This window comes from Podarcis melisellensis (genome assembly GCF_964234715.1).
Source record: "Podarcis melisellensis genome assembly, chromosome: 1".
Classification (NCBI taxonomy): Eukaryota; Metazoa; Chordata; class Lepidosauria; order Squamata; family Lacertidae; genus Podarcis; species Podarcis melisellensis.
In genome coordinates this window covers 12470132-12496539 of record NC_138528.1, presented here as the reverse complement: position 1 = coordinate 12496539, position 26408 = coordinate 12470132, and the positions used below count along the sequence as shown (strand labels likewise).

Below are 26408 nucleotides of genomic sequence, written 5' to 3'. Positions count from 1 at the left end.
CCTTCAGGTATACTGGGCTGAGGCCGTTTAGGGCTTTAAAGGTCAACACCTTTAAGTCTAAGATTCTATGACTTTCTCCTACAATCCATTGTTCTGTGGTTAAGAGCCATTTGGGCTCATTCAGGGGAACAATAACAAATGAAACTGATTTGTAAAAATCTTACATGGGGGGAAAAATACGAGAGAGAGATATTGCACACACTTTTGTAAATCAATAAAATCTTTAATAAAAAAGAAAAGCTAAAAAAGAAAAAAGAAATGCTCGCAGCAGCTCTGCCGGGGTGGGGGTGGTGGAGATTTGCAGCCCCCTCGATCTTATTGGACTATGGCCTCCATCACCCATGATCTCCGGCCATGACAGCTAATGGGAGTTGGAGTCCAGCAAGATCTGAAGGGAAACAGGTTTCCCATCCCAGACCTCACCCAGGCTCTTCTTGTTGTTGTTGTTTAGTCGTTTAGTCCTGTCTGACTCTTCGTGACCCCATGGACATGAGCACGCTAGGCACTTCTGTCTTCCACTGCCTCCCGTAGTTTAGTCAAACTCGTGCTGGTAGCTTCGAGAACACTGTCCAACCATCTCGTCCTCTGTCGTCCCCTTCTCCCTGTGCCCTCCATCTTTCCCAACATCAGGGGCTTTTCCAGGAAGTCTTCTCTTCTCATGAGGTGGCCAAAGTATTGGAGCCTCAGCTTCAGGATCTGTCCTTCCAGTGAGCACTCAGGGCTGATTTCCTTAAGAATGGATAGGTTACATTTGCCCAAAAACATTTTCCAGGGCTGAATCCTAACGAAATCCTGGAATGGAAACTTCCAGTCCTAATGGCCACCCTCACGGTAAACAAGCAGTAAAACAGTGCTCTCACCAAATCAAACAATGTTGTGGCGATAATACAGTGTCAGCATGCGACAGCGGCTACACAGGAAATGGCTTCGACTGGCTGGCTGAAACAGGTGTGGACGACCAATGGGTCTCAAACCCTCGGTGGGTTAGGGACTTTCTCTGCAGTCAAAGACAGGCTGCAGCAGATTAAGTGGATGAGTCCCTAACCCTAATCTTTGGGAGAGGAAAACGCTAAGGAGTCAACCCTACACAAATCTGGAGTGGGGGCCCTAAGATGTTTGGGTGGTGCCTTGTACACCTCCCTCCGGCAACTCCTGAAACCAAGTTGGAGCCCAACATATTGCTCTGCTTTCCTTTGGACCCCACCAGCCAGGCCAAAGTGTGTGTGGGGGGGGTTCTTGTCATCTGGTCAGCCCAGGACCTCCATATACACTGCCCAGACTTGCAAACAAGGAAGGTCCCTTGGGTGCCGCTCACACAGTGGTTTGACTTCACGCCCAGAGGTGCACCCCATTGTCTCTCAACACAGACAGATGCCAACAGAAAGGTAGGCTTCGTGGTTGCTCCCATCAATATGTGGGGTTTTTTGTACATAGCTCTGTATACTGCAAGGGACGCGGGTGGCACTGTGGGTTAAACCACAGAGCCTAGGACTTGCCGATCAGAAGGTCTGTGGCTCAAATCCCCGCAACGGGGTGAGCTCCCATTGCTTGGTCCCTGCTCCTGCCCACCTAGCAGTTCGCAAGCACGTCAAAGTGCAAGTAGGTAAATAGGTACCGCTCCGGCGGGAAGGTAAACAGCGTTTCCGTGCGCTGCTCTGGTTTGCCAGAAGCGGCTTAGTCATGCTGACCACATGACCCGGAAGCTGTACGCCGGCTCCCTCGGCCAATAAAGCAAGATGAGCGCTGCAACCCCAGAGTTGGTCACGACTGGACCTAATGGTCAGGGATCCCTTTACCTTTACAGTGGTACCTCGGGTTAAGTACTTAATTTGTTCCAGAGGTCCATTATTAACCTGAAAATGTTCTTAACCTGAAGCACCACTTTAGCTAATGGGGCCTCCTGCTGCCGCCGCGCCTCCGCCGCACAATTTCTTTTCTCATCCTGAAGCAAAGTTCTTAACCTGAAGCACTATTTCTGGGTTAGAGGAGTCTGTAACCTGAAGCGTATGTAACCCGAGGTACCACTGTACTGTATACTGCACACAAACACCTACATCCCAGAACTGAGCCCTGCTTTCAAATCCGGCTGAATAAATCACACAGAATTATAGGATTATACAGTTGGAAGGAATCCGCGGTTCATCTAGTCCAATCCACGGTCATGCAGGAATGTCAACCAATTTCAAACCATATCGGACCCTGCTTAGTTTTGCTAACGTGCAAGCGGCTTCATCGCTGCCCCACTGACTTCCGACTACCTAAACCCTTGCGCTGCAGCCAAATAAAGTCTCCTCCCATCCCAACGTGGGTCGAGCCGTGGGAACACGTCCGCGCCAGCGATTTTTCCCATAACTAAAAAGAACGGGGCGTGTTGTGCGGCGTGGGAAGAAAAAAGGTGACATTCGGGCAGCTTGGCAAAAAAAAAAAACCATCAGGCATGGGGAGGCGTTCCTTTCAAGAGCAACCCGCGTGTCAGCCGCCACGTGTGAAGCGACCCTCTGCGCCCTCCTTGCGTAGGAGTCAAGGAAAGACCTTCCTTCTCCGGAGCCGCCTCCGGAACGCGCCTTTCCCTTCTCTGTAGCAGGCAGGACAAGTCACCTCCGGTGCAGCCACCGAGCCTGCCTGCCTGCCTGCCTCGTAACCGGCTGCCAGGCAGCTCCAGGCCCCGCCTTGCGGGCGCTGCCGCCGGGCGCCCAGCCCTCCTCTTCCCCCGCGCCTTCCACGTGGGAGCGCGGGCAGGGCTCTCCGGCTCCCAGCGAGTTTCTTGCAGGGTGGAGACGCAGCGGAGCTTGACTGGCTGGCGGCAGCAGCAGCAGCGTCTTGATTTCGTCCATCCTGGAAGCCTGTTTGCGGGGGGATCCGCTAGATCCCTTTCCCCCCCGCCCTCGCCTTGTTATTTCCCCCTGAGCTTTTCGCGCTCGGTCCGCGAAGGAGTCGAGGAGGAGCCGGCGGCGAAGGATGTGGCTGCCATCCCCGGCTGGATCGAAGAAGTAAGAGGCGGAGGAAGGAGAAACTAAGGAGGGGAGCGGTGCTGTCTCCACCCGGGTAAGATCCCCCTCGGTTTCCCAGGGGTTGAAAAGGGAGCCTTTGGGTGGGAGGAATGCTGGACATACGAAGGTTGTGTTTATCGACTATATAGCAATTTGCAAATTATTAAATAATGATAGAGAATAGATCAAAGGAGCCTTTTTTTCCTTTTGCCTCGCAGCAAATGCTCAGTGTCTTAATTCCTCTCGTTGTTGTTGTTCTCCCTCTCTTCAGTACTCTTTGCAACAGATTTATTTGCGGAATAAGCTCCCCTGAACTAGAACTCACTTGACCAGCTGTGTCTCCTTCCCTTTGCTGAGACTTCTTTAACTCACTCCTAGTTCTGAGCGATCATGGAAGGGCTGGTTTTCCCAAAGCAACTCCATCACTTGGGCTGTTGCCAACTGGAGTTCCCTTGACTTTGATTTAGTTGTGCCTTAGTGCAAGCATGGGGAAATCTGTGGCGCAGTAGAACTACAACTCCCATCATCCATTGGCTGTGCTAACTGGGGATGATGGGAACTGGATTCTGACAGCATCTTGAGGGCTGCACAATTGCCCTTGATATATTCACCTGTGTGTGTGTGTGTGTGTGTGTGTGCGCGTGTGTGTAGAGACGTCCTGTTTATTGAGCATTCATTCTGATGCCTATGCGAGGAAGTTAGATGGTGTCGTGTCAAGCAAGGTGTTGTCCCTTACTTTGCAGTGTGTCTCCTTGTCATTTTCCTTAGCCCCCAAACTCTTATCTTTTTGTGGAATCAGGTTTGACATGCAAGACCTCTGAACCAGCTTTCATTGTGCAACAGGAATTTGCTGGCATGGGATTGATTCCCACTCGAAATTTGTGACAGCCTAGAAGTGCCAAGAGTGAGAGAAGAGGTGGCACATTTTTCTTCTTCTCATTCATGGGCGTTCTGTTGGTTAAGTGACGATCAGTAGGAAACCTGTAGAGGATATTTGCTTAGTTACTGTCCATTCATTTGCCTTCTAGACTATAATCTCATGCGTATGGTTCCAATGAATATGTACTTTCTCCCACATGCATAAACTTAATGTATGTGTATTTACTTGAAAGTATCACTCATTTCAGCGTGGCTACTCCCTCTCAGAATTACAGCCTTCAAATCCTTTCCCACCTTCGCTTTAGGGCAGGTTATGCAAATATATCTCTGAATAACTTTATCTTTGAAACAGCTGCATGAAAAAACGCTTAGGCTCAGGCCTTGCTCCTATGCTATTGGGAGAGGTGTGGTTTACCACTCACTGCCCTCTGGTTGCTCCCAGAGTACTCCTAATAACACCTGCAACTTCTGCCCACCTGGTCAGGGCAAAATGTGTGGCTGGGTACACATGATGCGTCGTTGGAAGGATGGGTTGCTAGTGTGTCAAGTAAGTAACTCTGTGATCTGCCCCAAATCACGTGGGCAGAAATTGCAGCTGTGACCCGGAGCTATTTATTTATTTAAAAACATGGATATCTCTCCCCTTCATGGGGACTGATTTGCAAGGCAGCTAACAGTTGTTTTTAAAATAAATCACAGTGCAACTGAAACAAGCATAAGGTAAAGGGGGTAAAGGGGACCCCTGACCATTAGGTCCAGTCGTGACCGACTCTGGGGTTGCGGCACTCATCTTGCTTTATTGGCCGAGGGAGCCGGCGTACAGCTTCCGGGTCATGTGGCCAGCATGACTAAGCTGCTTCTGGCGAACCAGAGCAGCGCACAGAAATGCCGTTTACCTTCCTGCCGGAGCGGTACCTATTTATCTACTTGCACTTTGACATGCTTTCGAACTGCTAGGTTGGCAGGAGCAGGGACTGAGCAACTGGAGCTCACCCCGTCGCGGGGATTCGAACCGCCGATCTTCTGATTGGCAAGTCCTAGGCTCAGTGGTTTAACCCACAGTGCCACCCGTGTCCCTGAAACAAGCATAAGATGTAGTTAAGCAGACAGTGGTATTGCCTCATATTTATAGAGTGGAGGATAACAGTATCAGTTAAAAGGGGAGGAAACACTGATTTTTGCAAGCTGAACAAACAGAGGAAGAACATTCAGTGTGGGGCTGTCATGGGACAGTGACAGTCATGTTACTCCCTTGTGCCTCAGAGACAGTGATTTAAGATTATCCACAATCCAGCGAGCTTTGTGGGGATAAGAACATAAGAGGAACCTTTCTGGGTCAGAAGATGAGTCCTTTGAGGCCTCCATCCTGTTTCCAGCTAACCAGAGAAGCCCACAGAGCACGGAGGTATCAGCCCTCCCCAAGCAACTGATATTTGGAGGTATCCTGCTCTTGAATATGGAGGTTCAAATAAGATAGCTGATAGGCTTATCCTTCACAGTTTCGTTGAATCTGCATAATAAAACTGAGTTGAGGCTGGCATAGATTGAGCCAGACCATTGGTCAATCTAGCCCAGAGTTTAGTTTTCCAAACTTGAGTCTCCAGCTGTTTTTGGACTACAATTCCTATCATCCCTGACCAGAGAGAGACAGAGAGGTGTGTAGGATTAAACACAGGACTTTGTACAAACAGATCATATGATCTATCACAGAGTTGTAAATCATCTAATTTTATTTGAACCTGGACCCCTTGCTCTAAACCCAACGCTGCTGTGCTATGATGACTATTATGTTTTGATTTGCATAATGTGTAATGTCACTGCATATTAGGAACTAGATGGTCAGTCCAACCACTTCCCTCTGGTACCAGTGAGCGGCACCCCAGTCCTAAACCTTTGCTCCGTCTTGTTGCCCCATATCAGAGCAATGCTGCAATGGTGATAGGACGTTTGTATGAAGTTGCACAGTTGCAATTAACAGTACACCCTCTCCGAAATTATGAGCTGCCTCAGCAAGTTTTTTCACCCCAACCATCTCTGTTTCTGACCGATGCAATTGAAATCTAAGAAGAGTGTTATCTCCTCCTTCCAATTTCGGCTGACGCATCTATCTCCTCTGTGCTTCGCACACTTGTCCCTGAATAAAAGCTCGCATCCCCTTTCAGTTTGTTTTCCTCTGAATATGATCTGTACTTCAGTACGTGTACCAAATTACATCCGTTAGCTTTTATTTAAGCCAGAAATATAAACCCGAGATTTTTATGATTAGCTTTTATTTTTGCAAAGTTGTTTACGCTGCAATTGGATAGCTGCTTCCCTCCCCTTCCTCCTCCCCACAGCTGCCCCTAAAAACACACAGCCTGACCCCAGAATCTACCATGCAAGGCAACAAAAAGGAGAGAGACTCTAGTGCAAGGCCCTTGCCCAGGGCAGTTCCACAACTTGTGCTGTTGAACACCTAGGCTTCTCCACTACCCTGACTTGCTTCCCCGAGGCCTCGCACGCTTGCTTGCAGGCCAAGTGGGGGGCAGCAGTGGCCGGACAGAGGGGTCGCTTTTGTCTGCACATTCCACCCTTGATGGCAGCAGCATTCCTTAGCAATGTGCCCATGTGAATGGTTGACCCTGTGGTCTAACCCCATAGAGAGGGCATGCCCTCTTGTATTGTCACAGATAAACCATGTGTTTCTTTTTTTAAAAAAATATATCTTTATTAATTTAAAATATATACATTTCTGAGAAAACAGACGTACATACAAGTAAACAAACATACAATCAAACAAATAACAGAAAAATCAAACAAACCACACACTATAAGCTACAAGAAGATTAATATAATTATCATCATATATACTCTTGACACTGAACACAATTATAAAACTTATAGAGAAGAAATTTAAAACTGACTTCCAGTTAATCTCACTGTACTTTATCTATCCATTAATTTATGCCGCACAGTTACATAAGATTAACCATGTGTTTCAACGGAGGCAGTTTGGCTATTTATCTGCCTGTCATCAAATGAAGAAATATCAAGCAATGTACATACAAGGCGTGAAGCAACCCTAAGCGGAATCTTATCAATGTAAGTGGCCAAAGGGTCCCTGAGACCATAAGGAAGGGCTGTAACTCAGTGGTAGAGCATTAATAATAATAATAATAATAATAATACACCCATCTGACTGGGTTGCCCCAGCCACATGGGGTAGCTTCTAACAAAAATACAGGAAAACCAACAGCATCAAACATTAAAAGCTTCCTGTACAGGGCTGCCTTCAAATATCTACAATTTCCGCCCCGTTATTTAACTCACTGACATCTGCCGTGAGGGCATTCCACAGGGCGGCTGCAACTACTGAAAAGGCCTTTGTACGCAGAAGGTTTGGGGATTGATAATCTGTTCTCAATCCTCCTAGTGATGCAGCAATAAAACTGCCAGTACATTTGCAAAGCTAAGCAGGGTCTGGTCTGGTTTCAAATTGGATGGGGGGGGTCGTGTGTTGAGATTCCTGCAATCATTCCCAATGACCATCAGGGTCCCTTCCAACTCTACCGTTCTATGAATTCCAGGAATCCTCTAAGCTTCCATTTCACTGGATGGCTCCGGTTTCTAGTTCTGTATAAGGAGATGAGGTTTGCCCTTGATTGCCTTTCTCTGCGTTGTGCATTATTTTATACACACCTGTCATGGAAGGGGAACCATGCATACAGCCTTGATCTCCTCAGAGAAGAGGCAGGATATAAATAGGACGAATGGAGAAATATACCCATCCAACATGATCACAAAATATGAACACGAAGCGTCCGTGCACATCAAGTTCCAAAGCCAACATAGTCCAGTCATATTATAGGATGTCGGGAACAAGCTTCTCCCCCTTCTATCACCCATCCACTCAGAAGGAATGGAAGCAGCTGCTTGGAGGGTTTCAATGGCCGGTGATTGTAAATATAGCTGGGAAACGAATAAGCTAAAATATATATTTGTACTTTCTCATGGAAAATGGGGTTGGGCTGCTTTCCTAAAAAAAGCACTTCCTGTGTTCTAAAAGTAGCTTGTAAGATAGAAGATCAAAACCAGAAAGAACACCTCCTCCATATGATGGGGCCATCACCCATATTACGGTTTGTCAATATGGTAGCCTTGCCACATTGGGTTAGACGCAGTGTTTCTCAACCTGTGGGTCCACAGATGTTGCACTACAACTCCCATCATTCCTAGCCAGCATGGCCAGTGGCCAGGGATGATGGGAGCTGTAGTCCAACAACATCTGGGGACCCACAGGTTGAGAACCGCTGCCTGGTGCTGTTAACACCAAGGTTGCAGGTTCGATCTCCAGGTTTGCGCCCCAGGGAGGCCATTCCGGTGCTCCTGACGCAGTGGCTTGACTTCACCACTGGAGGCGCACTCCATTGTCTCTCGTGACAGACGGATGCCAAGTACAACAACTGGATGGTCCTCTGTCATGGATGGTTTAGTTGAGATTCCTGCATTGCAGGGGGTTGGACCAGATGACCATTGGGGTTCCCTTCCAACTTGATGATTCTGTGAAAATCTGAGGCAGGAAATAAATAGGAAAGGGAAAATGCAAGTCATGGGGCTGGTTGCCCAGGATTTTCTCTTGTGGCAGCTGCAGTGGTGGCGGTTAAGGCTTAAGTTATAAGTAGCTACACACCCAGTTGCCTCTGGCAAGTGAGAGATGACTTGTCAACATCCCGTTGGTGGACTAGGGAGGGACCAGTAAGAGCAGTGAAATTAACAGCGTGTAAAGGCATTGTTTGTGCCATCCCATCAGAGAACATGGCACAGTACAGAGTTGCGTAAGGTGGGGGAATTACTGGAAAGTTTTTTAAAGGTGAAAACATGGACTACCATTGTACAAAACTATGCCCAGTTACTCTGACTGAAAAACTTACACACACACACCTCAAACTTTGCACGTTAAAAGGAAGGAAACATGGAGACATTTACTGCAGATTGGTATATCTTTATTCTGTATATGAACAGAAATGTGAATAACAGAATGTAGTCCAGAATACAGCAGGGTACCTGGACTGCAGAACTACATATCTCGATTTCCCCATTTGGACTCACAGATGTGGAAATGTTTGTTTATGCACTGTGTACCTGAATGGCAAACCGTGTTCAACTTCCCTGAGATCTATAATAACCAGTGCTATTTCTCTAGAAAAAGAGATGCCAGAACTCTCTGTGAACACCACCTGGTTCTCTTAGAATGACAATAGCACCCACCTGAGAAGTGTTGGAATTGGCAGGGGGGGAAAGCCCTAATGATAATAATAACAACTGTGTTAAACAAACTGGTCAAATCTTCCTCCTAAAGTTGTACGTGATGAATGCTGCAAAGTTTTCGTTTTGATGAACAGAAAGAAATTACACACACACCCCACTGGCCTAGATAGGTACCTGCCCCCAAGGTGCTCCCAAGTCACACACACACAAAAACAAGCAGTGTGGAAAATAACAGAGGGAGGAAAAGGAGAGGTAATGCTAAGGTGGGAGGAATGTAGGCCAAAGAAAATTGCAAGCTTTACAGCTGTGTGTCAGGGCCTTCCTCAGGTAGAGAGGAAGGCCACAGGGTGTGGGGAGTTGGTTGGGTCTGAAGACAGATCCCCACTCTGCCCTTCCCCATCATGTAATTTCAGAGCAGCGTGGCAGCCTTGTATTAATAACAGGTCCTAGGAACATAGGACAGTCAGCCAGCACTGTTGGTTCTGCACCATCTGTGACACAGAGGAGAAATCACAGACGTCTGCAATCAAAGGCTATTATTCCTCAAAAGCAAGCTTGACGAGAAATGCAGAAAGCTGTATCATATCCGGCTCTTTAGATACCTAGCCCAGAATTGTCTGCTTTGACTGTTGTGGGCTCTCTGGGGTCCCAGGGAGAGGGGGGTCTTCCCCAGGGCTATTTTTCTAGAAAAAGAACTCGCCACGATGAATGCCTCCCTTGCTTTCTTACCATGTCAATGGCGCCCACCTGACAGGTGAGTTCCAGTGAGTTCCAGCTGGGGGGGGGGGGGAAGCTCTGGTCTTCCCCATCCTCTGCCCCCTGATCTTGTCATCCATGGAGATGCTGAGGACTGGGATTTCCACACACCCAGGACTTTGTAATTTAGCTACAGTCCCTCCATAGAGCGGTCTATCATGGGAGCACGGGAAGATATTGAGTCAGGCAGTTCATCTATCTCAGTATTGTCTGCACTGACCGGCAGTGGCTTTCCAGCATTTGAGCCCTACCTGGAGACACTAGGAACTGAACTCACGACCTGCTGGATGCAAAGCCAATGCTCTCTCCCCCTCACCCCCCACCCCCCGCTTGATGTGGGATGGGCAAAGTATTCATCTCTCTTATTCAGAGAATTACAGATTACTTGACTATGCTCTCTTGGATCTCAGATAGAATGGTAGAATTGTAGAAGAGGAAGGGGGTGCCGAGCGTCATCCAGTCAAACACCCTGAAGTGTAGGACTCTCGATGAAAACTTCCATGACAAGATGGCCACCCAACATCTGCTTGAAAATCTCATTCTCCCACTTTAATGAAGGTTATTTGAGGCCTTTGTTCCACTTCGCCTTCAGAGGGGTGGCTGGCTGGGATGCGAGGCAGAGCCTTGTGAGTAGGGGTGCCACAATTGTGGAACGCCCTTCTCCATAATGCCCAGTTGTTATTATTATTACTGTTATCACTATTATTATTATTATTTGAATTTATATACCGCCCTATACCCAGGGGTCTCAGGGCGGTTCACAAAATAAAACCACAAAATACCAAAATAAAACCACAAAATACCAAAATAAATACATAATAAAATATAAAATAATACAAAACACAACAAAAAATACCTCAAAATATATAATAAAAACAAAAACAACAACCCAGTAGCGCCCCCACCATTAGCTCCCTCTCTCTTTACCTGTTGGGTGAACAGTTAATATATTTTTATTTTACCAGGCATTTGAGTTGTTTTAATTTTCTTCTTGCAACTATGGATGGTTTTAGTGTCGTTCCCATTTTTAGCACTTAGTTTCTCTGTGTGTTTCCTTACTGTTTTGATATATGGCAATTGTGTGCTTTGTATTTGCTGTAATTGCATTACCGAGATAGCTCTGTCCTCGGAAGAGCACGAGACTCTTAATCTCAGGGTTGTGGGTCTGAGCACCATGTGGGGCAAAAGACCCTCCTTGCATTTCAGGGGGTTGGACTGGGTGACCCTCGTGGTCCCTTCCAACTCTGCAATTTGTGCGATTCTTTGTTATAAGTCACCGAGACAGTGGCGGAGCAAATTCTTTGCACACAGAAGGTCCAAACTATAACCCATGGCATCTCCAGCTCAAAAATGGAAATATCTCCCCATTCCTGAGACCATGGGGAGCTGTAAAAACAGTGTGGTGTAGTGGTTAGAGTGTTGGACTAGGATCTGGTAGAATCATGTATTTCAGCTTATTGCAGCAAAAGGTGGATATAAATGCAATCAGTCAATGAGTGCATGCAAGAATATTTTTTTTTAAAAAAGTCTGACAGCTGCATTTACATAGCCATCTAAAAAGGCCAATTAGATCAAATAAAAGAGCAATATACCGTTCCTGCTGTCATAAAAGAGCTATTTTAAGTTGAATAGCTTTTGTAACAATGAAGGAATGTTGGGTGAAGGCGGCCTCAAATAAATGCTTTTTTAAAAACCTGGTTTGACATTTGCAGCATCCGATTCTCCTGTGCCTGGAAAAGACCCTGATGTTGGGAAAGATGGAGGGCACAAGGAGAAGGGGACGACAGAGGACAAGATGGTTGGACAGTGTTCTCGAAGCTACAAACATGAGTCTGACCAAACTGTGGGAGGCAGTGGAAGACAGGAGTGCCTGGCGTGCTCTGGTTCATTGGGTCACAAAGAGTCGGACACGACTAAACGACTAAACAACAACAACATTCTCCTGTGCCACCCTTTCTTTCAGCTGTAATGGAGTGCCCCCCAAAAGGTGATCAGGGCAAGGGAAATCAAGTCATATTTTGAGACACACACCCCAAAGCTTTGCAGGATAAAACATAGCAACTTCGCATTGCAGCTCAAACCATATTTTATCTTCAGTTGATGCATTTGGGGCAGAGGTGGTCAGATAACCTCTACTGCAACCTCCCCCCTTCCCAATGTTGGAAGAACTTGTGAGGCAGGTTGTGGAGCTGTGCAGACATGCACGGTGGACCTGCTTCCACCATCTCTGCGTTCAAAGCACATCAGAAAGGGCTCTAAGTGTGTATACTTCCCCAAAATACATAGAGGCTGTGAGTGTGGAACAGGGCTTGCTGCATGTTCTTTCACCATGGAGTCATCCAAACACACTTTGTTGTTGTTTAGTCGTTTATTCCTGTCCGACTCTTTGTGACCCCATGGACCAAAGCACGTCAGGCACTCCTGTCTTCCCCTTTCTCCTGCGGTTTGGTCAAACTCACGTTAGTAGCTTCGAACACTGTCCAACCATCTCGTCCTCTTTCGTCCCCTTCCAGGGAGTATTGGAGCCTCAGCTTCATGATCTGTCCTTCCAGTGAGCACTCAGGGCTGACTTCCTTAAGAATGGATAGGTTTGATCTTCTTGCAGTCCATGGGACTCTCAAGAGTCTCCTCCAACACCATAATTCAAAAGCATCATTCTTCGGCGATCAGCCTTTTTATGGTCCAGCTCTCACTTCCATACACTTTCAAACACCCTTAACCCACCCCAAAAGAAAACTAAGCTTCTGTTTAACTTGGAAGTTCTATTGAACTCAATGGAACTTACTCCCAGATGAACCTGTGTGGGGATCAAGCTTTGCAGAATCAGTTCAGTGACTGAGGGCGCCATAAGTAAACATGGTTGTCAGAAAGACAATTAAGCTGACCTTGGAGGGGTGGCAACCTTCCCCTCTTACAGAGGCTCATAAATCCTAGTTTAACATGCATTATGAAATTGTTGCACCATCTGCTTGGGGAACTTGTCTAGATATGAGGGGCTGACCCTTGGCAGTTCAGATCTTAGCCTCGAAAATGGTAGGGCAGTGAAATCTTTGAGGGGTGCCTTAGGCATGGAAACCTCTGAGAAATTACACTGGCTTTCCAGGTGGGTGAGGCTCTGCAGGAATATTTCTTTAAATATACAGTACTGAAGCTTTGGGTGGCAACCAGAGGGAACTGCTGTTTGCTGAAACAGAATTCTTCAAACTTTGCTCATGTGGTTTTTCAGAAAGTGCAAATTTGGTAGGTGTGATGGGACGATGAGCTGCTTGTGCGTAAAATGCAAGTCCCTCAGAGTTTGATCAGGTTTTCAAACCTCTGCCTGTGACGGAGCCCCTCCAGCATGGCTGCGTCAATCACTAGTAGAATCCGAAAGTGGCTGCTTTCGGAATCGTTTCCAACATAAAAGCTCTTTAACGGAAACACGTCGTCTGGCCTCTCGGCGTGACAGTTTCCGGCGAGGTGTGGGTGTCCCTATAGGAGGTCCTGAGACCTCCCCACTGTTTTCGCTGGAAGCGTCTCTGAGCCATCCCTCCGACTCACTTTCCCTTGGAGTACTTGCTCGCCCTCTACTGGTTCCCTCTTCCGCTGCTACTCCTCTCTCAACCTCAGTGAGCCTTTGCGCCCCCGGCGCTTTAGATGGCAGTTCCCTGACATCCACCTCCCCTCCAGGGCCCCCTTCACCCCCTCCCGTCTCCTCCCCTACTGGCGGTGAGGAGGTAAAACCCTTGAAAGAACCTCCTTCGTCTTCCGACGTCGCGAACACTTCCCTCCACTTGTTGCTGTTCCTACTCTCTCGGTAATCTTCGTCATCGGAGTCCACTCCCTCTTCCAACTCCGACTCCGCGAACCCTTCCATTTCCTCTTCCTCATCGGTGGTGCCGAAATACTCCCTCCTAAACCTTGCTATCGGCTGAGGTTTCCTCGGGAACCTTTGGTGGAACGTTTCTGTTAAAACCTCGTCATTGACTTCCTCTGCATTCACCCAGGTGTTTTCTGACTCCGGTTCCCCCTCCCACGCCACCAAATACTCCACCTGATTTCCCTTCCACCTGGAATCGAGGATTTCCGCTACATGGTTGCGGCGTTCCCTCTCTTCCAAGGCTGGTCCCCTGACGTACTCCCCTTCACGTCCCCCCCTGTATGGTGACAGTAACGACCTGTGGAACACTGGGTGCAATTTCATGTGGTTGGGTAATCGGAGTTTGAAAGCTACCGGGTTGACCTGCTGAATGACCTCAAAGGGTCCCAATCTTCTGGGCCTCAATTTCTTACAACCCCCTTTGAACGGCAACCCTTGGGTTGACAACCACACTTGATCCCCCACCCTTATGGTTTCACCTTCCCTTCTGTTCTTGTCTGCCTGCTTCTTATATTGTGCCTTAGCCCTTTCTAAGTTGAGCTGGAGCTGATGATGGATCGCTTCCATCTCTTCTACAAAATGTTCAGCCGCTGGGACGCTCCATCTCTCCCCTCCTTCCCCTGGAAATGCCCTGGGGTGACACCCGTAATTAGCCAAAAAGGGACTCATCCCTGTGGACACATTCTCCGCATTATTGTAGGCAAATTCTGCCAACGCCAACTTTTCGACCCAATCGTTCTCTCTGTCATTGACATAACACCTCAGATATTGTTGAAGAATGCCATTTGCTCTTTCCGCCTGCCCGTTGGTTTCAGGGTGCCGGGCAGTTGAAAAATTGACTTCCACGTGCAGCAAGCTCATGAGCTTCCTCCAGAACCTGGAAGTAAATTGTTTGCCGCGATCTGAGATCACCCTCAAGGGAGCCCCGTGCAACCTAAAGATGTGTTCTACAAACAACTTCGCTGTTTCTTCCGCTGTGACTGCATGTGAGCATGCTACAAAGTGGCACATCTTAGTTAACAGGTCTACTACTACCATGATGGCTGTTTTCCCCTTGGACTTTGGCAGATCCGTCATAAAATCTATTGATATCGCTTCCCAAGGCCGTTCTGGTGTGGGTAATGGTTCTAATAACCCTGCCGGCGCCCTTCTTTCCCCTTTGGCTCGCTGACATTGGTCACACCCTCTTACATACTCCCTTACATCTTCCCTCACCTTAGGCCACCAAAATTCCCTGGTAACCAACCACATGGTCTTGTGTTGTCCAAAATGTCCCGCCGTGGGGCTATCATGCAACTGCTTGAGTACTCTCCCCCTCAATTCACCTTCGGGTATATACAGTGCCCCTTTGTAATACAATGCCCCATTTCTTTCCTCAAAACCTCCGGGGCTCTCGCCCTCCCCCCTGAGACCTCTGAGCTTATCCTGGGCATATTCATCATTTTCCGTTTCCTCTACCAGTTCTCGTTGCCCCACCAGCGCCGCCCCACACACCCAGCGGTCCTCAGGGATGACATGTCTCTCTTCGATCACCCCCTCCCCTTCCCAATACTCTGGTTTGCGTGAGAGCGCGTCCGCCCTGACGTTTTCTGGGCCTGGCACATAACAAATTTCAAAGTTGAATTTGGAGAATTCCTGTGCCCATCTCACTTGTCGTTGGTTGAGCACTCGAGCTGTTCTCCAATACTCTAAATTCTTGTGGTCGGTGCACACTTGCACCTTGTGTTGTGCCCCAATTAATAAATGTCTCCACCTCCGGAATGCTTCGTGAATGGCAAGTAGTTCCCTGTCATACACCGTGTAATTCCTCTCGGATTTATTCAGCTTCCGCGAGAAGAAGGCACACGGTCTCCACTCCGACGCACTCCTCCCCGGTTGAAGAAGGACCGCCCCTACCGCCCGGTCGGATGCATCGGTTTCCACTCTCATGGGTTTTCGTAAATCCACATGCAGAAGTTGTTCTTCCGAGGCGAAAGCCCTTTTCAGTTCTTCAAAGGCTCGATCCGCCTCTACCGTCCAAACAAATTTCTTCTTGCTGCTGAGGCAGTCGGTGATGGGCGCCGTCAAGTGGGCAAAGTTCTTGATGAACTTCCGATAAAAGTTCCCAAACCCCAAGAATCTTTGCACGTCCTTCTTGGTCTTCGGTGTCTTCCATTCCAGTACCGCTTGGACCTTGCCTGGATCCATGGCCAATCCCTTGTCTGACAAGCGGTACCCCAGGAATTCCACCTCCTTGGTATGAAACTGGCACTTCTCCAGTTTCACCCACAGCTGGTTGGCTTGCAGCCTGCCCAACACTTCTCGAACGTCCCTCACATGCTGTTCCTCATCTTCCGAATACACCAACACGTCGTCTAAAAAGGCCACACAATTCTTGTAGAGCAAAGGTCCCAGAACGTGGTTTATAAAAGCTTGAAAACACGCGGAGCCCCCTTGTAGACCGAAGGGCATAACGAGGTATTCAAAGGCTCCCAAAGGGGTAAACATGGTGGTCTTCCATTCATCTCCCTTCCTTATGCGTATCAGATTGTACGCCCCCCGCAGGTCCAGCTTTGTAAAAATCTTTCCCTTCCTTACTCTGGTCAAAATGTCATCAATTCGGGGCATAGGGAAAGCCAGGGGCTCCGACACTGCATTGAGGGCCCTAAAGTCACACACCAGTCTCGGTTTGTCTGTGTTCTTTTTGTCCACAAAAAACACTGGGCTGCCCCCCACCGCTCGGGACTCTCTGATGAAACCTCGCTTCAGGTTTTTGTCAATGAACTCCCTCAGCTCCTGCATCTCCCTGTCTGACATGGCGTACAGCTTGCCTACTGGGAGTTGGGCCCCAGGGAGTAGGTTGATTTGACAGTCAAAGGGTCTATGCGGTGGCAGTTTGTCTGCTTCCCTTTCGCTGAATACGTTGCTCAGATCTGCGTATTGCGGGGGCACCTTCCCTTTGTCCATTACTTCCATCCCGGCTAGGGTGACTCTGTCTCCTCCCGAAACCTTCCCCTCCTTGCAGTGTTCTAGGCAATGCGCTGACCCAAAGGAGACCACCCTCTGATGCCAGCCCACTAGCGGATCGTGTAGCGCCAGCCAGCTCATCCCCAAAATGATGGGCGCTCCTCCCAGGATGGCCACATTAAACGCTATCTGTTCGGTGTGCCTTGCCACCCTCATTATCATCGGGACAGTCTGTTGGCTAACTTCTCCCCCCAACAGCTCTCTGCCGTCAATCGTAGTCACCTGCAAGGGGTTACTTAAAGGGATGGTCTGTATCTGGTGCTCAGCTGCAAACTCCTTACTCATGTAAGGAGCTGCCTGAATCCAAAAGCGCCTTGATCTTTAGTGGGTGTCCGTTTGGCAGTTCTAGTAACACCTCTATCACTAAAGCGGGTCTGGGAGGTTCCGGCATGGGCACTTTCACTGCTCTTTGGCCTGGCTGCTGTGCCCCGACGGTGGCAGCCAGGCGTTGGCTTTTACTTGCTCCTTGCCTTCCTCTTCCTTTCCCCCAACAGCTCCTGCCATCCCTTGCCATTCCTTTCTTTGTGGGCAGACTCTGGCAAAGTGCCCTGGCTGTTGGCAGAGATAACATCTCTTGGCGCTCCTTCCCTCCTTCTTCCGCCCTTCACTGGGATTTGAAACTGCGCGCGCCCGCGCTGTTCCAACTTCCATCGGCTCTGCCGGCGGGAAAGGTGGCTCTGGAATGTCTGGAATGCGGAACTCCCTCCAACGGTCTCCTTTCCCTTCCCGCTTTTCCAAAGCCCTCGCCTCCTGGCGCGCTCCTATGCACAGCGCAGATTTGGTTAACTGATCCATAGACTCCGCCCTGGGCCCCCGGGAAAGCTCATCTTTGACGGTTGAAGAAAGCCCCTCTTCGAAAAGCATTTGGATGGGCTCCGCCGATAGGTCCCACCCCAATTTATGAATCAGCATAGTAAACTCAGTCCAGTACTCACGGACAGATCTGCTTCCTTGCTGGCAAGCCATTAACTGCCTTCGCACCACCCCCTGCTCAATATCGCTGGAAAACATCAGGTCCATGGCACGAAAAAACTTCCTCGTGTCCTTTAGGATCTCATTATTCGCTGCCATCAGGGGTCTAACCCAATCCTTCGCCCCGGATTCGAGATGGCCAATCACAAAAGCCACTCGCGATTCCTCGTCGGGGAAGTCATCAAACTGCAAGTTTAGAGCGTATTGCATCTCTGTTCTAAAGGCATGATAGTTCCTGGGATCCCCCCCGAATTTCTGCACCAATCCTGGCACCTTTCTGGCGAGCGGGGTGGTTTTCTCCTTTCCCTTTTCTGCATCCTGAGCCCTCCTCTCCTCAAGCCTCGCCGTTTGCAGCGCCAACTGGATCTCCAACGCCCTGTACCTTTCTTCCAGGCTTGGACCCCCTCCAGCTGCTCCTGCTCCTCCGGTTCCGGCTGGGTTGCTCATGATGCTTCTCCCTGCACAAGCTGGCTTTCGGTGACTTTCGGATTGCTGTGATGGGACGATGAGCTGCTTGTGCGTAAAATGCAAGTCCCTCAGAGTTTGATCAGGTTTTCAAACCTCTGCCTGTGACGGAGCCCCTCCAGCATGGCTGCGTCAATCACTAGTAGAATCCGAAAGTGGCTGCTTTCGGAATCGTTTCCAACATAAAAGCTCTTTAACGGAAACACGTCGTCTGGCCTCTCGGCGTGACAGTTTCCGGCGAGGTGTGGGTGTCCCTATAGGAGGTCCTGAGACCTCCCCACTGTTTTCGCTGGAAGCGTCTCTGAGCCATCCCTCCGACTCACTTTCCCTTGGAGTACTTGCTCGCCCTCTACTGGTTCCCTCTTCCGCTGCTACTCCTCTCTCAACCTCAGTGAGCCTTTGCGCCCCCGGCGCTTTAGATGGCAGTTCCCTGACAGTAGGGTTGCCTAGAAATGCAGTTCTCTGGTAAAGAAATGTGTGCAAAATAAAAAAAATGCATATACTAGGGTAAAGTGTGTGCGTATAACTGTATATATTTATGCATAAAACATGCAAAAGTTCATTATATTAGGGGAAAGGTAAAGGTAAAGGGACCCCTGACCGTTAGGTCCAGTTGTGACCGACTCTGGGGTTGCGGCGCTTATCTCGCTTTATTGGCCGAGGGAGCCGGCATACAGCTTCCGAGTCAAGTGGCCAGCATGACTAAGCTGCTTCTGGCAAACCAGAGCAGCGCACGGAAATGCCGTTTACCTTCCCGCCAGAGCGGTACCTATTTATCTACTTGCACTTTGATGTGCTTTCGAACTGCTAGGTTGGCAGGAGCAGGGACCAAGCAACGGGAGCTCACCCCGTCGCGGGGATTTGAACCGTTGACCTTCTGATCAGCAAGTCCTAGGCACAGGGGAACCAGCAATCAAATACAGTGGATGCTCGGGTTGTGAACGTGATCCGTGCGGGATGCAAGTTCGCAACCTGCAGAGTTCGCAACCCGCAGCGGCGCGTCTGCGCACACACGGGTTGCGATTCATTGCTTCTGCGCATTCGCAAAGCGCGATTTAGCGCGTACGCGCAACCCCCGCAAACTTGGAAGTAACCCGTTCTGGTACTTCCAGGTTTCGGTGGGTCCGTAACCCGAAAAAACGCAACCTGAAGCATCTGTAACCCAAGGTATGACTGTATGTGTACATTAGGAGAAATTCACACCATGGTGCTGATGAATTTTCACAAGGACACTGTAAATAATAATAATGACAAACTGGAGTGGACATGTGGAGAACGGAGCTTAAGACTGGAGAAATGGGAAATGGAGAGATGCTGCAATGGACTGACTCCTGGAAACCTTGCACACACAATGTGAAGGGCTGGACATGACTTGAGGGTCAGGGAGAGACCTGTGTTGCAACACTCTCCTCTCTAGCCAAGAGGCACCGTCAAGATTCAAGGACCCTTTCCAGCCATGCAAAACCACTTTGAGTGTGGAGCAGGACCACATTGTTGTGGTCTGGGGAGACTTCTGAGGGCCACATGGAGAGGCCCGGAGGGCCACATTCAGTCCCCAACCCTAAAGTTCCCTTCTGCTGGCGTACCGGGTCAAATGAGTTCCCTATGCGTGGAACAGATAAAAATCTGTTTCTCATATGACCTGGTTTTACCCCTGTCTCAGTATGTTCCACAGGGAGCTGCAGCCCATCGCATGTTTACGGAGTTCACGCAGTACATTTTTAAGCGCAGACATGAAACAGCCAACAGCCATGCGGCGCTCTAGGGGCAGCAGACTTTTGCTGGTTTCATTATTCTTAAGGATTTTAAAACCTTTTGGCTTCGCTGCCTGCCAGAGTGCACGAGAGAGCGGTGGAATTGCAAACATCTTCTGAATTGTTTGGAGGCTCTTATGCAATTGCAGTGCCCCGGGGGCAGGAAAGTATACAGAAGATTGGCTCAGAAAAAGAAAGCTAGGTCAAAGTTGAGCCTTCTCCCAAGTTTAGCATCCTTATTTCCCCCTCTTTTTGAAGTTCATTAAGCTGGCTTTTCCCCCAGCAGTGCTGCTGTGAGTTGGGTGTGGTCGTCTGGCAACCTTTTCCCCATTCTCGTTTAGGTGACGATGCTGCAGGAATGTTGTTGTTGTTGTTGTTGCACCAGGAGGGCACAGCAGGATTTGGGTAATTTTTATCTCATTGACAAAGCGCTTGAAGCCGTAAAAGAAATGACTTGCGCGTCGCAGACTTTCTCTGTAATGGTTTCCAGATGCCGGTGTCTGTAGACGGGTAGCCGATTTGATGGGAAGCGGCTATAGAAACGGGAATAAAAAAGGGAGTTTCTGAGCGCGCATGGGCATATGTATGCTCGCCCACTGTTGAGTCATCCTAGCATATGCAAGCGCAAGAGCGATTGCCGTGGAGTGTAATTGGAAACGTGGTTTAACGAGCCTGCGCTGCAAATTGGCAGCCTTGTCCTTTTTCTTCTGGGGGTAGGGTGGGGGAATGAAAGTCAGGGAAGGTTCTTGGTTGGTGGCTTGCCTCCGAGATGAGATCAGCACTGCGCCTACGCTTGCCAGACAGCTTCCGCGACATATTGAAAAGGTTTCTTGACTGCCAAAGTCTCCAAGAGCTGAATGCAACCCCTCTGCCCTCCGAAACAGTATCTGGAGTTGCATGCACTCTATATTGGAAGAAAAAAAGAAAACTACACCAAATTTTGAAGAAATTTTGCGTAGAGGTGTCGCCTGTGTTTGCAATTATGCGGTTCTGAAAACAAATTTGCTTGACACATCATTCTCAGGTGCATTGTGAATTAAGGGTCAAACACACACACACACACACCCTGCCAACTTTGTGTGGGGCTTACGATACCATGCAAGGTTCTACAGATATGTTGTCAGGCCAGACTCCTTGGTAGTCAAAGGTGTGAGAGTTCTCTCACGTTGACCCCTTCCTCTAGTTCAAGACCACCTGATCAGCAGCGATATATTTCATGAATGTTGTCGCCATTTGTGTCAATGATCTCACTTGTGCTGGAAGGCAGTAGGTTGGAGAAGACTGGCTGATACATTTTACAACTCATGTACTTTTCCCCCTCAGGATTGCTTTGCACTTACCGTATTTTTCGCCCTATAGGACGCACTTTTCCCCCTCCAAAAATGAAGGGGAAATCTGTGTGCGTCCTATGGGGCGAATGCAGGCTTTCGCTGAAGCTTGGAGAGCGAGAGGGGTCGGTCCAGGCTTCAGGAAGCTATCAGCAAGCCTGGGGAGCCCGCAGGAGTTCCCACAGGGCTCCCTAGGCTGCGGATAGCAGCCTGCTTCCTGGAGCGCGGGGCGCACTGAAAGCAGAGCGCCCGGCGCTTCGGGAAGACATCGGGCAGCCCCACAAGCTTGGGGGACAGCGGGGAGGCGCAGCGCCGCCATCCCACTGTTCCCCGACCTGGTTTGGATTCCCCAACCTGGTTTTGGGGGGGAAATGAAGGAGGGGAAATTCCTTTATTTCCCCCCCAAAAAAACTAGGTGCGTCCTATGGGCCAGTGCGTCCTATGGGACGAAAAACACGGTATATGGTCCATTGAGGGACGTAAAGAGCTATGGCAAATGCCACCTCATGCTACTCTGTTCTTAAACCCTGAGAATGCCTCTTGCTTGTCTGGGAGGAAGGTAGGGGCTGAATTAGCTTACTGCAGAAAGGTAAAAAGCTTACTGCAGTGCTTTTGCCTCACACCTTGCCCATTGCTGGTGTATGACACTTAAAGGGCTGCACAGAATGGAATCGAATGTGCCCCTCGGGCTGAAAAAGGCCCCCACTCTCTGCTTTAAAGCAGGATGAGGAACCCACTGTCTTCCTGTTGTTGTTGTTGTTGTTGTTGTTTTCCACTTTGACATACTTTATTCATTTACACAAGTAAAACTGATTTACACATGGGAAGCCTTAGTAATAAATGAAATCCAAATAGAATTCTCCATAGTACAATGTGTGTGTGTGTGTTTAGGTTAGGAAGAAAAGGGGGAAATGTGAGTGGGGTGGGGTCGGGTGGCAATGCTTCTATTCTTCTACTTAGTGTATGTGTGGGGTTTTGCGTCAGCGCCATGTGTTTGGGTTCTCTTTACTATTCACTAGTTTTATTTATTTGGTGGTGAGAGAGGTTGGGGGTAGCCTAGGGTGTGGTTGGTTGTCTTTGATTAGCTGTAGTGAAATTTGTTTTTGTGTGAGAGTGGTGTGTGTGTTTGGTTCAGGTTAGCCAGATTGATTCAAATGCTGGTGGCAGGTTCTTGTTGTTGTCTGTTGGGCTGTGTATGTGATAAGGGGAACCATACTGGGGTGAAGGCATCTTCTTTTATTTGTCCCCGTGTCAGTTTTAGTTGTTGGTTAGTTTTTCTAATAAGGCTGTTTCCCATGCTATTTGATACCATTGGTCCATGCTTACTCCTGACAGATCTCTCCAGTGTCTGGCTGTGATGTTTCTAGCTCCTGAGAGTAGGTGGGTTATGAGCTCTTTGTGTTGTGAGTGGGCATCATTGTCTCAGAAGATGTTTAGTAGGGCCAGTTCTGGGGTGACATCTAATACTTGCTTAGTTATTTTGCATATTTCTTGTATGATTGATGTCCAGAAGAGTTGGATTTTAGGACATTCCCACCACATGTGGAGGTATGTGCCTGTTGAACCACAACTTCTTTCATCCCTGACCATTTGCAATGTTGGCTAAGGCTGGTGGGTGCTGAAATCCATCAGCATTTGGAAAGCCACAGGTGCCCTGTCGTTGAGAAAACCACAAGTTTCTACTATAGCTGCTGCGGTTACAAAGATAGACAGCGGCTCGAGTGGGCAATGCTTGGTGGAGTTATTCAAAACTCTTGTTCAATTCAAACAAACAGGTTTTTAGTTTTGTTTTACAATACCAAGGTTATAGCTGGATAGCAGTTCCCTTCATACTCCTCTTAAATACGAACTCGGAGATGGGTGCCAGATCTGACCACCCATAAGCTGGCATTGTTTTGAGGTGCCGGTCCTTTATTTCAGAGGTGGAAATGCACCTGCATGTAGATATTTGTTGTTTAGTCATTTAGTCATGTCTGACTCTTCATGACCCCATGGACTAGAGCACACCAGACACTCCTGTCTTCCACTGCCTCCCGCAGTTTGGTCAAACTCATGCTGGTAGCTTCGAGAACACTGTCCAACCATCTCGTCCTCTGTCGTCCCCTTCTCCTTGTGCCCTCCATCTTTCCCAACTTCAGGGTCTTTTCCAGGGAGTCTTCTCTTCTCATGAGGTGGCCAAAGTCTTGGAGCCTCAGCTTCTTGATCTGTCCTTCCAGTGAGCACTCAGGGCTGATTTCCTCAACGGACCATAGCTATACAGACCTTGCATGTAGATATAGCATTGGTATTTCTGCTCATTGGAGTGGCCAGTGTGGTGTAATGATTAGAATGTCAGACTAGGACCCAGGAGACCAGGGTTCAAATCCCCACTCAGCCACAATACTTACTGGGTGATTTTCGGCCAGTCACTGCCTCTCAGCCTAACCTGACTTCCAGGGTTCTTTTCAGGATAAAATGGGGAGGAGAACTAGGTGTATGGCCTTGAGCTCCTTGGATAAAAACATGGGCTACAAATGAAGTAAATAAAGGATAAGTAGATCTCCCTTCCACATGGCCCATTTGTTGTTGTTTTTTATATAACTTTTATTAGGGTTTTTTTAACATACCATTTTCAACTGTAATTAAACATATTTTTACATCTTATTCAATTTTTTTGACTTCCATCAGTCCTGTCTGAAAATTTTCCAATCTAATCTCTTAGTATACATTTCTTATTTTCCCTGTTACATTTAAAACTCATAACCAATATCTCTATTCTTTATCTACTTTGTATTCCTCCTTACAAAATTTCTTGCAGTCCTGCTAGCATAATTTGTTGGTTACAATTGCTTTTCAAATAGTTCATATACTTCTTCCAATCTTCTGTAAATCTCTGGTCCCGCAGGTTTTGAATCCTTCCTGTCATTTTGTCCAATTCTGCATAGTCCATTATTTTCGTCTGCCATTCTTCTTTCGTCGGAATTTCTTCTTGTTTCCATTTCTTCCACATGGCCCATTTGAACAAGAATTTGAAAATGCAAGCACAATAGAGAAAACTCACCATGCAGTGGCTTTAACACGATTAAATAATGGTGTTGGCCTTTGGCCTTGGTTGTGTGTGTGTGTTTTTTATGGGCTTTTCATAGGTGCTTATATTAACTTGTCTTTTAATCTGCATGCCTTCCCTCTCTGGTGTAGGCAAACCCCTGGAGACAGCACATTATGAGACAGCACACATATTAAGTTGACTCAGCTGTGTCTGTTTGCCACGATAGTGGGAAACAACCAGGTTGCTGTCAGTTACGGCGAATTATTTTTAGCAAGTGAAACGGGGCTCTTTCCTTCTCTGTGGACTTTTGCTTTGTGCTGGCGGAAGTCATCTTGCGGGCTGCTTCCTGCTTATCTCTCTGGGAAGCCAATTCCCACTCTGCTAAGTCATGCATTGCCAGCCCAGGAAAAGACGTGTTCTCCCACCTCCTCCAACCTTGCGTTGCATTTGCATCATCTGTTGGTGCATCCAGATGGAAAAGCGAGTTTGCATTCTGCAAGGCAGGCTGTGTAAATAATATATCAGCTGTGGCCGCGCTCCTGATTCTGAACCCAAGAGCGATGTACCCAAATCCCCATTGAACTCAGACACTGCTTTTTCTCCTTCCCTTGGTAGTCGCTCTCAGGCTCACAGCTACTTCCTTTGTACAGACACCCTGGGGAAAATCTTGCTGCTCATCCATAAAGGCTGAACTGACATTGTCTCTCCCAAGCTTCATCCCCCAATGCCTGCTTCTTCTCTAACTCTTTACCTGTGATGCAGCTGTTTCTAAGCCATGGGTGACTAACTTTTTTGAACTTGAGGGCCATACTGGCCTATGAGGATGCCTGCAGGGCTGCGTGTAAAACGATCCTGTTCAAAGTGTAAAAGTGGGCCTGGCCAATTTCTTATTTTCTCTCTCTTTCTTTCACCCCCAAAGAAAAAGACATTTGGGGGGGTCTTGGGAGGGGTGTCACAAAAACCTTTCGGCATCATGGCATCACATTAGAGGAGCCTCAGGAGGAGTCAAGAAATTAAAGATGAGAAATTTGATTTTGGGGGCCGCAAATAAACTCACATGCGGCCTGCCTGCCATAGGTAACCATCTCTGCTCTAAGGAATGCTAAGCACGTTTCTTTGTACTACTACTACTACTACTAGTACCCCGCCCATCTGGCTGAGTTTCCCCAGCCACTCTGGGTGGCTTCCAACAAAACATTAAAAACACAATACAGCATTAAACATTAAAAGCTTCCCTAAAGAGGACTACCTTCAGATGTCTTTTAAAAATAAGATAGTTGCTTATTGCAGGCGCCACTGCCGAGAAGGCCTGGTTCCCTGTAACCTTACCTCTCGCAGTGAGGGAACCGCTAGAAGGCTCTCAGGGCTGGACCTCAGTGTCCAGACTTAACAATGGGGGTAGAGACTGGGGATAGAGACGCTCCTTCAGGTATACTGGGCCGAGGCTGTTTAAGGCTTTAAAGGTCAGCACCAGCACTTTGAATTGTGCTCGGAAATGTACTGGGAGCCAATGTTGGTCTTTCAAGACCGGTGTTATGTGGTCTCAGTGGCCACTCCTAGTCACCAGTTTAGCTGTCACATTCTGGATTAGTTGTAGTTTCCAGGTCAGCTTCAAAGGTAGCCCCAGGTAGAGCGCATGGTAGTAGTCCAAGCAGGAGATAACTAGGGCATGCACCACTCTGGCAAGACAGTCTGAGGGCAGGTAGGGTCTCAGCCTGCGTACCAGATGGGGCTGGTAGACAGCTGCCCTGGACACAGAATTGACCTGCGCCTCCATGGACAGCTGTGAGTCCAAAATGACTCCCAGGCTGTGCACTGGTTTGAAAGGTTGTTAGTACCTCTGATGGGGGACACATTGTGCTCCTTCTGGAGCAGTTTCTCCATCTTTGGTCCCCACCCTGCACTCAGCTCTCACCTGTGGCTCCTAGAAGCTGTCTGCATGCGACAGCGGCCACACCCTGGGAACAGCTTCGACTGGCCAGCTAAACCAGGTGAGAGTAGCTGATCGGACTCGAAACCTCAGTAAATTAGGGACTTTCCCTGCATGCGAAGACAAGCTCTGGCAGATGAGACCAATAGTGGGTCCAACAGCCAAGAAGGCGGTTTCTGCATGTGTCGTAGAGG

General features: G+C 48.4%; 1 protein-coding gene across 4 annotated transcripts in view; it reads left to right on the top strand.

The window, feature by feature from the left end:
• The first annotated feature begins 2635 nt into the window (after positions 1-2635).
• Positions 2636-26408, top strand: part of INF2 (inverted formin 2) — a 77601-nt gene continuing 53828 nt past the window's right edge. Inside the window, exon 1 of one of the 4 annotated variants that reach the window (XM_081909237.1) lies at positions 2636-3045. The gene's annotated coding sequence lies outside the window, so the exon portion shown is untranslated. The remainder of the gene's footprint in view (positions 3046-26408) is intronic. The other 3 variants (XM_081909235.1, XM_081909236.1, XM_081909238.1) reach the window with 3 other exon arrangements.